Below are 11,313 nucleotides of genomic sequence, written 5' to 3' on the forward strand. Positions count from 1 at the left end.
CATTATTATGATTTGGTTGAGAAAATATACCTAATCATAACCCCTGTTTCGGGTCAAGAGGGGTGGGTCCCTGATTAGTACTGGCTTGGACTGTCTTTCGAGTTCTCCTGGCTTAAGGGAAGATGGTCTTGACCTCCAACTTCCTTTCTTGAGAGATGTTGATTGTGATAGTGTGTGGACAGGGTTCCGGCTTGGAATGTTTACCTTCGGGTTTGGGATTCGGACAGAGCTTCGACTAAGGAAGGTTGTTTCTAGATTTGGACTCGGATAGAGCTTCGACTAGGGAAGGCTATTTATGGGCTTAGGATGAGGTGGCACTCTAGTAGAGCTTTTGCTAGGGATAGGCTAGGGGAGGGATAGGTTGAGGTGGCACTTCGGCAGAGCTTCTGCTGGGAATGGCTATTTCTGGAAAGATTCCAGGGGCACTCGGACAGGGCTTCTGCTAGGGACAGCTATTTTTGAAAATAAATGGACGGACCTAAAGGTGGATTGAAGAGCTCCAAAGCCCCGAAGAACACTTTAAAGATCCGAACAGAGTTTTGGATCTTGACAAAGATCTCTCCATAGACCCAAAGAACCTCAAAGGGGGGCTTCTACTTCGGGTAAACTCAAGAACACTCAAAGGGAGGGGTTGAAGAATATACTACTTTTGGCAAAAACTGGATCAGACTAAGAACTTGGATTAAAGATCATCAAAGTCTTGAAGAACACTTCAAAGATCCGAATAAGATTTCGGATCTTGACGAAGATCACGTTGAAGACCCGAGGAAAATTAAGAGGGGGAGGGGAGGAAAATTTCACTACAAAGGAGTGAGGTGGGATTTTGGTGTTTTTTTTCGGAGGGGGGTATTTATAGGTTTTTCTTACCAATAGGAAAGGGGGAACCTCTTTGCCCGATGGACAGAAAGGGGGTTCTTGCCTAAAGTGGGGGAAGAGGACCTTTATACATTGGGTAAAAGAGGGGTTTGGACCAAAATGGGTGGGGAGGGCTTTTGTCCACTAGGTAAAAGAGGGGTCTTTGGGAGAAAGAATTACTAGCAATAAAGATATCTTTTGGCTTCAAGTGGGTGAAGGGGGAATCCCTTCACCTACTGGGCTAACAGTCCCCCTTTACCCACTGGGCCAACGGAAACAACATCTCGGCCATTGTCGACAGTGTGAATGATTGGGCCAAAGTGCATGGGACATGGGGGCAGTCAGTGCGGGCAATGTCATGGGTGTGCGGCGCATAGTGCACGAGTAGTGGCACATGGGTGGGAAAGTTAGGCAACACATGGTACACGCGTAGGTGGAGGCTGGCATGCTGCCAGCATACACATGCATGGGCTGGCCTACTGGCCAGTGTGCTTATAGGTGGGTTGGCCGACTGGTCAACACATTAGTATGAGGTAGGGGCACAGGCTAGTGCCCGCGAGGGCGCGAGACAAGGGAAGGGGTTGTAGGGCAGGGGGCCTATGAGGCACAAGTGCAAGTAGGTTGGTGTGGGGCCACAGGCATTGGGCGTGGGGGTGCAGGACTATATGCGGGGGCGTGGACTGCAGGGCACAGGGCCCGAGCTTATGCACGGGGGCCCAAGCTTATGCACGGGGGCGCAGGCTATGGGTGTGCATGGTAGGGGTAGGCCGGTGCATATGGTTGGTGCAGGCAACATACGCTGCAGCCCATAGGCAGCAACCATGTACGCTACCATAAACAATAGCCATGGGTAGCAAGCATGCATGCTGGCTAGCCTGCTTGCCAGCTCGCGCCAGTATGGGTTTTTCTAGTGATGATTACGGGAGATCCATTGGTCCAATTTTGGCGTGTCATATATCATCGAAATCGTATTTTCAAGTACTATCCATCCGTATGGTCATCTTGTCAGGATTCCTTCATATATAAAAAGTCAAATTGGACCTTCTTCTCTCCCATACGGGGCTTTCCAAGATTTCAGGTAGGGGAATGTTTCGGGTTATCTGGATGGGTAGGGGATGATCTTTAGGGTGCTTGGGGTAGGTAGGGGATTTTTTCAGGTTTCCAATGGGATTGTCCGTGTGTGTAGCAGACGTGTGGGAAGGTCTAGTTTTTTGGGGATGATTGCGAGAGATCCGTCGGTCTAATTTTGACGTGTCATATATTTTCAAAAGCATATTTCTGAGCACTATCCATCTGTATGGTCATCTTGACCAGATTCCTTTATATATATAAAAAGTCAAAATTAGACCCTCTTCTCTCCCGCGCGGGGGTTTTATGGGTTTTGGGTAGGGAAAAGTTTCCATCATCATCTCCAATGATCGGAAGCTGAAAGTCATGCCCAAGATCCATATTTCATTATAGCCGAAGGAGGATGACAGAATTGGGTGTCTACAGAATGCCCCTCTTTGGCCGAGGCCTGTGCTAATAGCTGAAGGGCAAAGAAAAGAACGACCACATTTTGTCACCTGGAGCATATATTGCCATTATCTTGCTCATTTATGACGGAGTTGAAAAATGCAGCAAATAATATCTCTAAAGTTTTAGGACTTACTTGGCCTACCAATTGGGGGAAAGGAATTCTCTAAAGTTTTGAATTTTCCTTAGCTGGGCTTCACATGCGCCAGTTCAGGGAATGTGGTCTCCATGCTGGGTCTTTCGACCCAATCTAGACTATCTGGGACCGGGGGTTACAAGAGAGGAATTCGCTACTCTTTCACTCCTACAACGAGTAAAAACATTTGATTTTTTTTTCCTTAGTTGGGCTACAGATGTGCCAGTTCAGGGAATTTTGGTCTATGGGATCTGGCCACTTGAAACCGATTCAAAGGGGTTGAGCCTCCTGGGGCTGGGCCAATGACATTGGGCCACCTAGGGCCAGATAAATGCAATTAGGACACCTGGGGCTAGGTTAATAAAATTGGGCCACTTGAGGCCGGGTTAATGCAAATGGGCCACTTGGGGTTAGGTCAATGAGGTTAGGCACCTGGGGCCGAGTCAATGCAATTGGGCCACCTAGGACCGAACCAATGAAATTGGGCCACTTGGGGCTGGGTCAATGTAATTGGGCCACCTGGGGCTAGGTTAATGAGGTTGGGCCATCTGGGGCTGGGTCAATGCAATTGGGCCACCTGGGGCCGAGTTAATGCAATTGGGCCTCCTGGGGCCAGAATAATGAAATTGGGCCACGTGGGGCCGGGCTAATGCAATTGGGCCACCTATGGTCGTATCAATGAAATTATGTCTCTTCTTGATTTTCCCTTGATTCTTGATTTTTGCTCTTTTCTTTTGATCTGGAAATTGAATTTTGATGCTTGATCTAGAATCTTTTGATTCTCGATGCTTGATTTGGAAAAAAAATTATTTTTTATTTTTTTTGGAAAACAAATTTTTTATTTATAAAATGGGCCCCCTCCCTCGTTCATTCTTCATTCTAGCTTTTCTAAGTGAAGTGAGTGAGTTTTGAGTTTTTGGAGCTCTCTAATTTTTCTTGAGGTTTTTCACCTTATTCTTGAAGTTCTTGGAGATCTTCATCTTGTTCTTGAGTTATTTGGAGAATTTGATATTCTTGTGGGCTTTTATTAAATTTAAGAAACTTTCTGGGGCTTCTTGTAATTTTGGAAACTTTCTAAGGCTTCTTATAATTTTGTAAAGTTTTTGGGGCTTCTTGTAATTTTGAAAACTATGGCTGAAAGGAGAAAGAGAAAGACTTTGGGAGAAGTTCAGCTTGAGAGTTGCAACAATCCTTCCCATATGAATGAGGGCCTGGCCGACTGGTACTCTGGGCAAACTCTTCACAACAGTTGAAATCACATCTGCAACTTCATATGGGGTTCCTATGTAAGTCTTTACATTGTATTCATTATTTTGATTATCTTTTATTTTTGTTTTGTCTTTCATTTTTATGCTTTTTTTTTTATGCTGTTTTTTTTTTTTTTTTCCATTAGCATGAGGGAAGGGAACCACCTACCTTTGACCTCGTATGGCCATCCAAACATGATTCAGTCATGGCATAGGATGCTTCCTCGCAGAGTGAAGGAAATAGTCAATGCATCATACCTGTGCCGGCTAGCCCTTGTAAAGACCCAGAAGTTTAACCCAGCACTGGTGGGGGCTCTGATGGAGCGATACTGGCCCAGTACTCATTCTTTCCATCTACCTGTTGGTGAGATCACCATTACACCTCTGTTCTTTTATGCCTTGATAGGCATTCCATTCGGTAGTAGATCCATGACCCTTCTCAGAGTTCTAACAGCCAGGGATTTCGCAGACCTGACTGGAATCACCATTGCGGCTAGCCAGACACACATCTGCCTAGGGAAGATTAGTGCTCGATGGTGGAAAGTTGACCTAGGGAAGAACCTAGGTAACATATCTCAGGTGGCCCGTTCCTTCTTGCTATTTGTTGTGCATCAATGCCTCTTCAGTGACCTCCGAGGGGGAGTGGATATGCATTTGGTGTACTTTATTCAAGATCTTCGTATAGTAGACTCTTGGGACTGGGGTGGGGCTGCCTATGCATATCTCCTACGGTCCCTAGACCTGCTATCCTATGGAGATAGGGGCCTCAAGGGGGCAGGCTTCATTATTCAGGTAACTTTCCTTCTTGTACCCATTTTCCTTTCATTCATTTGGATTGCACTTTCTTACTTTAATTTCTTGAAACAGCCTTAGTGCTTTGAGCACTTGGGGACCATAGCTCCCAAACTGAGGGACCCTGAGGCATTCTTCTTCCCTGTAGCCATGAAGTGGGGAGATAATCAGGTGCTCAGGGCTCGACGCTATCCTTTGGGGAGCACCGCTTGTTCTCTTTTGAACGATTTCACCGAGGTATGCCATGTCTGACATTGATAGTCCTTTCATCTTCTATTGTACTTACTTCTCCTTGGTTTCGCAGGTTACTTCGAGACCATTCCATGACCTCGTATTTCCAGATCTTGAAAGATTAGCCTTGGTTAAGCACTTATCTGAGCACCGAGTCCTTTTTCGGGGTATCTGGGGTCATGCCTGGTATTTGGGAGAGAGAGTAGTACCCCAGGGGTTGGATATCGAGCCACGCCCTTCTCCCAGTCTTCCTCCACCCACTATGCACTGCCTAGAGATCATCTCAGTAGATGGGATGGAGTATTTGGATGGCGGAGTATGGGATGATTCATTTCTGGATTAGGATAGGGACTACAGAGCCTTCCTGGAGGAGGAGACAGTATGCACCCCTCTTGGTCCTGATGGTCCAGTGGTATGTTACACTTTCTTGAGTATTTCTTTCAAATTCCTTTTTGTTTTGGTCTTGACTGATGTTCTTTTAGGGGAGAGTGAGACGTGTAGATCCTTCTGCTATTCGGTTGCATGCCAGTGCTATCGATCCTTCACAAGAAGGACCCTCCACCAGTGCCAGCGGGTCTCTCAGGGTTGCTGACATCCCCTTTCATGGCTTCCCTGCCTGGACCTATCCCAATGTAGACACTTCCCTTGGGCTACCTATTCCTTATGATTATGTGAGTATCTGATTATCCTCCAATTAACTCTTGATTTCCTCTGGCTGATATGCTCTTTCTCAGAACTAGGAGGATGCATTACTGCCTGTGTGAGGTGATAGTTGCCAAGGATCGGGAGATTACACAGCAGGACGCACTGATTTAGGACCTGACCTAGAGGCTAGAGCATGCTGGACTAGCATCTGCGGATTCCCCGGTGCTCCATGATGATGGCTCAGAGTACGGTTTGACTTATAGGGATTTGTTCTTGCATTTATTGAAAACACAAACACATGAATATTTTCTTTCTTTTTTTCTTTTTCCCTCCCCTTGTTTGTTCATCATTTTATTTGAGCATCTTATGAAAACTTACTGTTGGCACAAAGAAAATATTTCTTTTTTTTTGTTTTTTGTTTGCTTGTAATGTTCAGGCATAATCAATTCCATAACTCAAGTCATAATTATAATAATCGGGATTACATGAAAATCCAAATACTTCCTCATTCTATTACCAAGTGAATCACATGAAAAGGAGAACAATGTTCCTACCACAGGTGGGATAGGTGAGTAATAAGGTGGATTGACAATTCTTGAGGTGGGTGAAAGTTCACTAACTCTTCTAGGTCGTCTCCTTGAGCCCATATTGTCGGCTGATGTACATAGACAAATAAAAGGATGTGTGAGTCAATCACATCAACCTGACATAATTGTAACTAGGGATCTTCATCAAAAAATCTTCTTGTGGCCTCCCTGAGCCCCTCCATGTGATATCTTGCACAGTTCTTTCCTACAACTACTTCTCCCAATCAATGATAAGATTGATCTCCAGAACTTCTTTCTTATTCTGGTAGCAAAGAGCTTCAAGTGGCCTCCTTTTAATGGCTTGGTTAACTTCAGTTTCTCAAGGAATCAAATCTAAAAAATAGCAGGACTCCCCTAATAATGATCTAGTCCGAATCTATGGCCATGGCTCATGTCATCGAATCCCTTGAGTGTTTCTGCAAGAACCGTAGGAACGATGTTACTTCCCTTCTTCAACTGTTTTACTACCTCAATCAAAACAGACGGTGCACCACGTCCGGGAGTGCAGAAAACATAACAAGTTATCATGCAAAGTAAATAAGCATCCTGTGATCTCTGTTGATGGATTCCTCCCATTGGTAGATATTGGATTAAGATCTGGGCCAGCTTCAGAATGTCAATCTTCCCATACCTGAAAAATTGCTCCACCTCCCCTTCTTTCTATCTAAAGAAGTCTTGAATTTCCTCTAAGCATTCTTTCTTTGTAGATGGATGGAGCAAACTGCCTTTGGGTGGAGATAGCATACAAACCTGAAATTCTTCAAGAGTTGGGAAAATCTCTGCTAATCCAAACCAAAAAACATGCAAGTTGGCATCCCAGTGTTGAGGCACCTGTCGGTGTAATTGGTGATGTAGCTTCACACATCCAACCTATCCAAGAAATGACACATTCATGGATTCCAACAATCCTGATGCCCTCATATTTATGTCTAAGGTCAATTTTCTCAACATCTTATCCAATAAGCCCATAAGTTTTCCTGAAATCGACACAAACAAAGAGATATGATGATTTATCAAAGCATTACTCATTAGCTAATGACTCAAACAAGCCTTTACTACTGTTGCATCAAGCTCTTCTCTTTTTTTTTTGACTGATCAAGGGTGAGAAATAAACTGGCCTTGATAAACTGGTACCGGGTGGCGATTTTCTTTTAGGGGGTGGAATCCTAGATAAGAATTGACGGGGCATAGGTGAATGACAGATACCTAATGGCCTTTTATGCTAAATGGAAATTCTTGGGGGACACAATCCTGGATAAGAAGTGACGGACCAATGGGTGGATGATAGATACCTAATGGCCTTTCATGCCAAATGGCGGTTCTTGGGGGACACAAACTATGATGATCTTTTAAGATCCTTTGATTATTAATCAAGGAACTAATTTATTGCTTTTAGATGGTTGAGACCGCACTTGCACATGTCAAGTTGCTTACATATCCCTTGAAATGAATCAAGTCTGACGTAGTTCAAGCTATTCACCCTATTAGACATAATATTTATTGAGTTGATCCATGTTGACCAGTCCGAGTATTTCTTCACCGTTGTGGTCTACGAGTTTCATAGCTTTGCCTGGTAAAATCTCTTTGACAGTGAATGGGTCACTACAGTTGGGCCTGAATTTCCCTCTTGGGTGGTGAATTGGAGCTCTTTGTTCTCGAAGAACAAGTTCGCCTTCTTCTATGTGATGAGGCTTCACATTCTTGTTGAAGGCCCGGGCCATTCTCAATTGATATTTCTTCAAATTATCTATGGTTTTCATACTCTTTTCATCGAGAAAGTTAAGTTCGTCATGTCTGGCCTTCACCCACTCTTCTTCAGGTAACTGACTATCAAAAAGCACCCTTAGGGATGGTACAAGGATTTCCAAAGGTAAAACCACCTCAACCCCATATACTAAAGAGAAAGGGGTGGCCCCTGTCGAGGATCGTACAGAAGTCCGATATGCCCACAAGGCAAGGGGTAACTTATCAGCCCAATCCTTATGGGTTTCCATCATTTTCTGCAGGATGATGTTGATGTTCTTATTGGCTGCTTTCACTGCCCCATTGGTCTGCGACTTGTAAGTGGTAGAGCAATGTCTTCTAATACTAAACTTTGTGCAGATTTTGTCGGTCTTGCCCTAGAAATGGGATCCTTGATCTGATATCAATTCTTGAGGTACTCCATATTGGAAAATAATATTTTTTGGATGAATTTGGCTACCTTAGTAGATGTGAGGATTGCATAGGACTGAGCTACTACCCACTTGGTAAAATAATCAGTAGCTACCAAGATGAACTCGTGACCATTGGATGCCTTGGGGTTGACCTTTCCAAGGATATCGATGCCCTAAGTGGAGAATGGCCAAGGTGAACTGAGCGAATGCAACTTGGTTGGCGGGATATGTATGATGTTGGCAAATATCTGACACTTGTTGCATTTTCTGATGAAGTCCACGCAATTAGCTTTCATTGTGTTCCAGTAATATCCCAGCCTGAGGATTTTCTTAGATAACATCTTGGCATTCATGTGGGGTCCACAGAAACCTTGATGAATTTCCTCTATGATGGTGTAGCTTGCTCCTCATCCACACACAACAATTGTATTCCGTCATAGGACCTCTTGTATAACAGGTCCTCTTGAAGAATAAATTGGGTGGCATATCTTCTCAGAAATTTATTTTCTCTGTCTGTTACTTCAATTGGGTACTTCATTTCCCTAATGAGATCCACTATGTGAGCGAACCAAGACTGACCATCCATAGTGAGTGAGTTTACCGAATTCTGATAAATGGGTATGCTTCTTTGTTCTACCAAGAATGGTTGGACCCGAGCCATAGGGTTGCATTCTACCATGGAAGCCAAAGTTGCAAGGGCATTAGCAAACCTGTTGTTATCTCTTTAGAAGTATCCGAACGAGATCTTCTCAAAGTGTTCAACCACCTCTTCCAGATGTTCTTAATACGGCTTCAGCTTTTCATCTTTAGTTTTCCACTTTCCTTGCGTCTGACAAATGACAACGAATCTCCATAAACCATGATCCTTTTAACCCCAATGGTCTGGGCCATTTCTAGTCCCAAAACACAAGCTTTATGCCCAGCAATGTTATTGGTACATAGGAAAATGATGAAGGCAAATAAAGGCCCTCAAGAGTGACAAGCAATATTCCCGCACCACATCCCTTATGATTGGCTGCTCTATCAAAGAACAACTACCATTTATTAGTTGTATCTTCTTCATCTATTGCGGAAATTCCTTCATCAAGAAAGGCATCATCTAAGGATCTTCCATCTTCTGTGGGATGGGTAGCCAAATGATCGGCTATGGCTTGCCCTTTGATAGATTTCTGAGTAATATAGGTGATGTCGAATTCTGACAATAAAAGTAACCAACGGGCCATCCTTCTAGTTAAGGCTGATTTTTTTAAAGAAATATTTGATGGGATCCATCCTTAAGATCAAGTGCACCGAATAAGAAACCATGTAATGTTGCAACCTTTTCGTTGCCCAAATCAGTGGAGCACAAGTTCTTTCCAAAGATGTGTACCATGTCTCATACTCCAGGAATTTCTTTCTGAGATAATATATGGTATGCTTTGCCCCTTTTTTTTGTCTCCTTCTGTGCTAGCAAAGAACCCATGGAGTATTCTCTTACAAACAGATACAACAGAAGCGACTCTTCTTCCACCGGCAATGTCAATACTAGTGGGTTCATGAGGTATCCCTTGATTTTGTTGAAAGCTTGTTGGCATTGGTCATTTCATTCAGTGGGCTGGTCCTTCTTCAGCAGCTTGAAAATTAGTTCACAAATTATAGTCAACTGAGCTATGAATTTTCTAATATACTAGATGTGACCCAAAAATCCTCGTATTTGCTTCTTAGTCCGAGGTGTGGGCATTTCCTGAATTTCCTTGATCATGATAGGGTCGACTTCAATGCCTCTTTCGCTCACCAAGAAACCTAACAACTTTCCCGTTGTTACCCCAAATACACTTTCAGAGGGTTCAACTTCAGCTGATACTTCTTAATTCTTTCAAAGAAATGCCTTAGCGCGGGAATATGCCCTTGCCGATCTTTTGACTCCACTATCATGTCATCCACATAGACTTCCACATCTTTGTTCATCAAGTCATGCAATATGGCTGTAGCTGCTCTTCGATAAGTTACCCCGGCATTCTTCAGTTCAAAAGGCATCACTTTGAAACAATAGGTTCCCCACAGAGTGGTGAAGGCTGTCTTCTCACAATCTTCCAGGTGCATGTTTATCTGGTTGTACCCCGAGAATCCATCCATAAATGATAATAAAGCATGCCCTGCTGTGTTATCTACCAATACATCGATGTGAGGTAATAGGAAATCATCTTTAGGGCTTACTTTGTTAAGGTCTCGGAAGTTCACGCACATTCGTACCTTGCCATCTTTCTTTGGTACGGGTACAATGTTGGCTAACCATTGGGGGTACTTCACCACTTGTAGAAATCTTGCATTTCACTGTTTCACAACTTTTTCTCTGATCTTTTCACTCTATTATGGCTGCATTCTTCGGAGCTTTTATTTTACCTATTTTACCCCAAGATAAGTCGGCAATCGATGCTGCATGATGTTGGGGTCGATACCAGGCATATCCTTATAAGACCAAGCCAAGACCTCAACGAATTCTTTCAGAAGACTAATCATTCGTTCCACTTCTTCATCATCAAGGGTAGTGCCAATTTTTACCTCTCGAAGTCATTGGTCGGTTCCTAGATTAATAACCCGAGTATCCTCACGGATGGGTTGGGCTTTCTTTGGTTTGCATTGTTTTATTAATTCTTGGTATTTATTAAGATCATCATCAGAAAAAGGAGGCAAGTCGTACTCAGAATCAGAAATTTCATTCATGAGAGAAGGAGTAACAGATTCGACATACAAGGACTCTAGACTCTCCTCAAGGGGGGAGGTTAACACAGAATCATAAAGAACAGACTCGACTATAGACTTAATAACTGGCTTGATGTTCTTGCCAGGGGTATTCAGGCTGGTTGACTCAATAGCATGAGCAAACTAGAAGTTTTCTCTAATGCTTGTCTAGTTCAGGAGTGGTTCAGTGGCTTGATGGATGAGGAGGTGTGGCAAAGAGCCTTCTTCTCCTTCCGAGAAAGTTGCTGCTATTTCTTTAGTGGGGTAGTAGTTCCCCTGGGTAGGTGCCCGCTTCTTCATGAATACTAGCTAATCAATCTCGTGCTCTCGGAAGTCGAACTTTCAGAGGGGTGAAGATTGGTGGAGACTGCTCAATTATTTTTCTATGAAGTCCATCTTTTCGAGCCCGTTGAGGGATTCCATCCAGA

The 11,313-nt window shown here is 43.7% G+C and overlaps 1 long non-coding RNA gene across 2 annotated transcripts; it reads left to right on the top strand.

The window, feature by feature from the left end:
* The first annotated feature begins 4,693 nt into the window (after nucleotides 1-4,693).
* On the top strand, nucleotides 4,694-5,770 carry LOC122090794. Of its 2 annotated transcripts, XR_006143735.1 has the most exons (4): nucleotides 4,705-4,782; nucleotides 4,850-5,188; nucleotides 5,259-5,447; nucleotides 5,511-5,770. It is a non-coding gene; the product is annotated as an uncharacterized LOC122090794 (long non-coding RNA). The 2 variants fall into 2 exon arrangements; XR_006143734.1 differs by having other exon boundaries at nucleotides 4,694-5,188.
* The last annotated feature ends 5,543 nt before the right edge of the window (nucleotides 5,771-11,313 follow it).

Source organism: Macadamia integrifolia, chromosome 10, assembly GCF_013358625.1.
Source record: "Macadamia integrifolia cultivar HAES 741 chromosome 10, SCU_Mint_v3, whole genome shotgun sequence".
In the NCBI taxonomy this organism is placed as follows: Eukaryota; Viridiplantae; Streptophyta; class Magnoliopsida; order Proteales; family Proteaceae; genus Macadamia; species Macadamia integrifolia.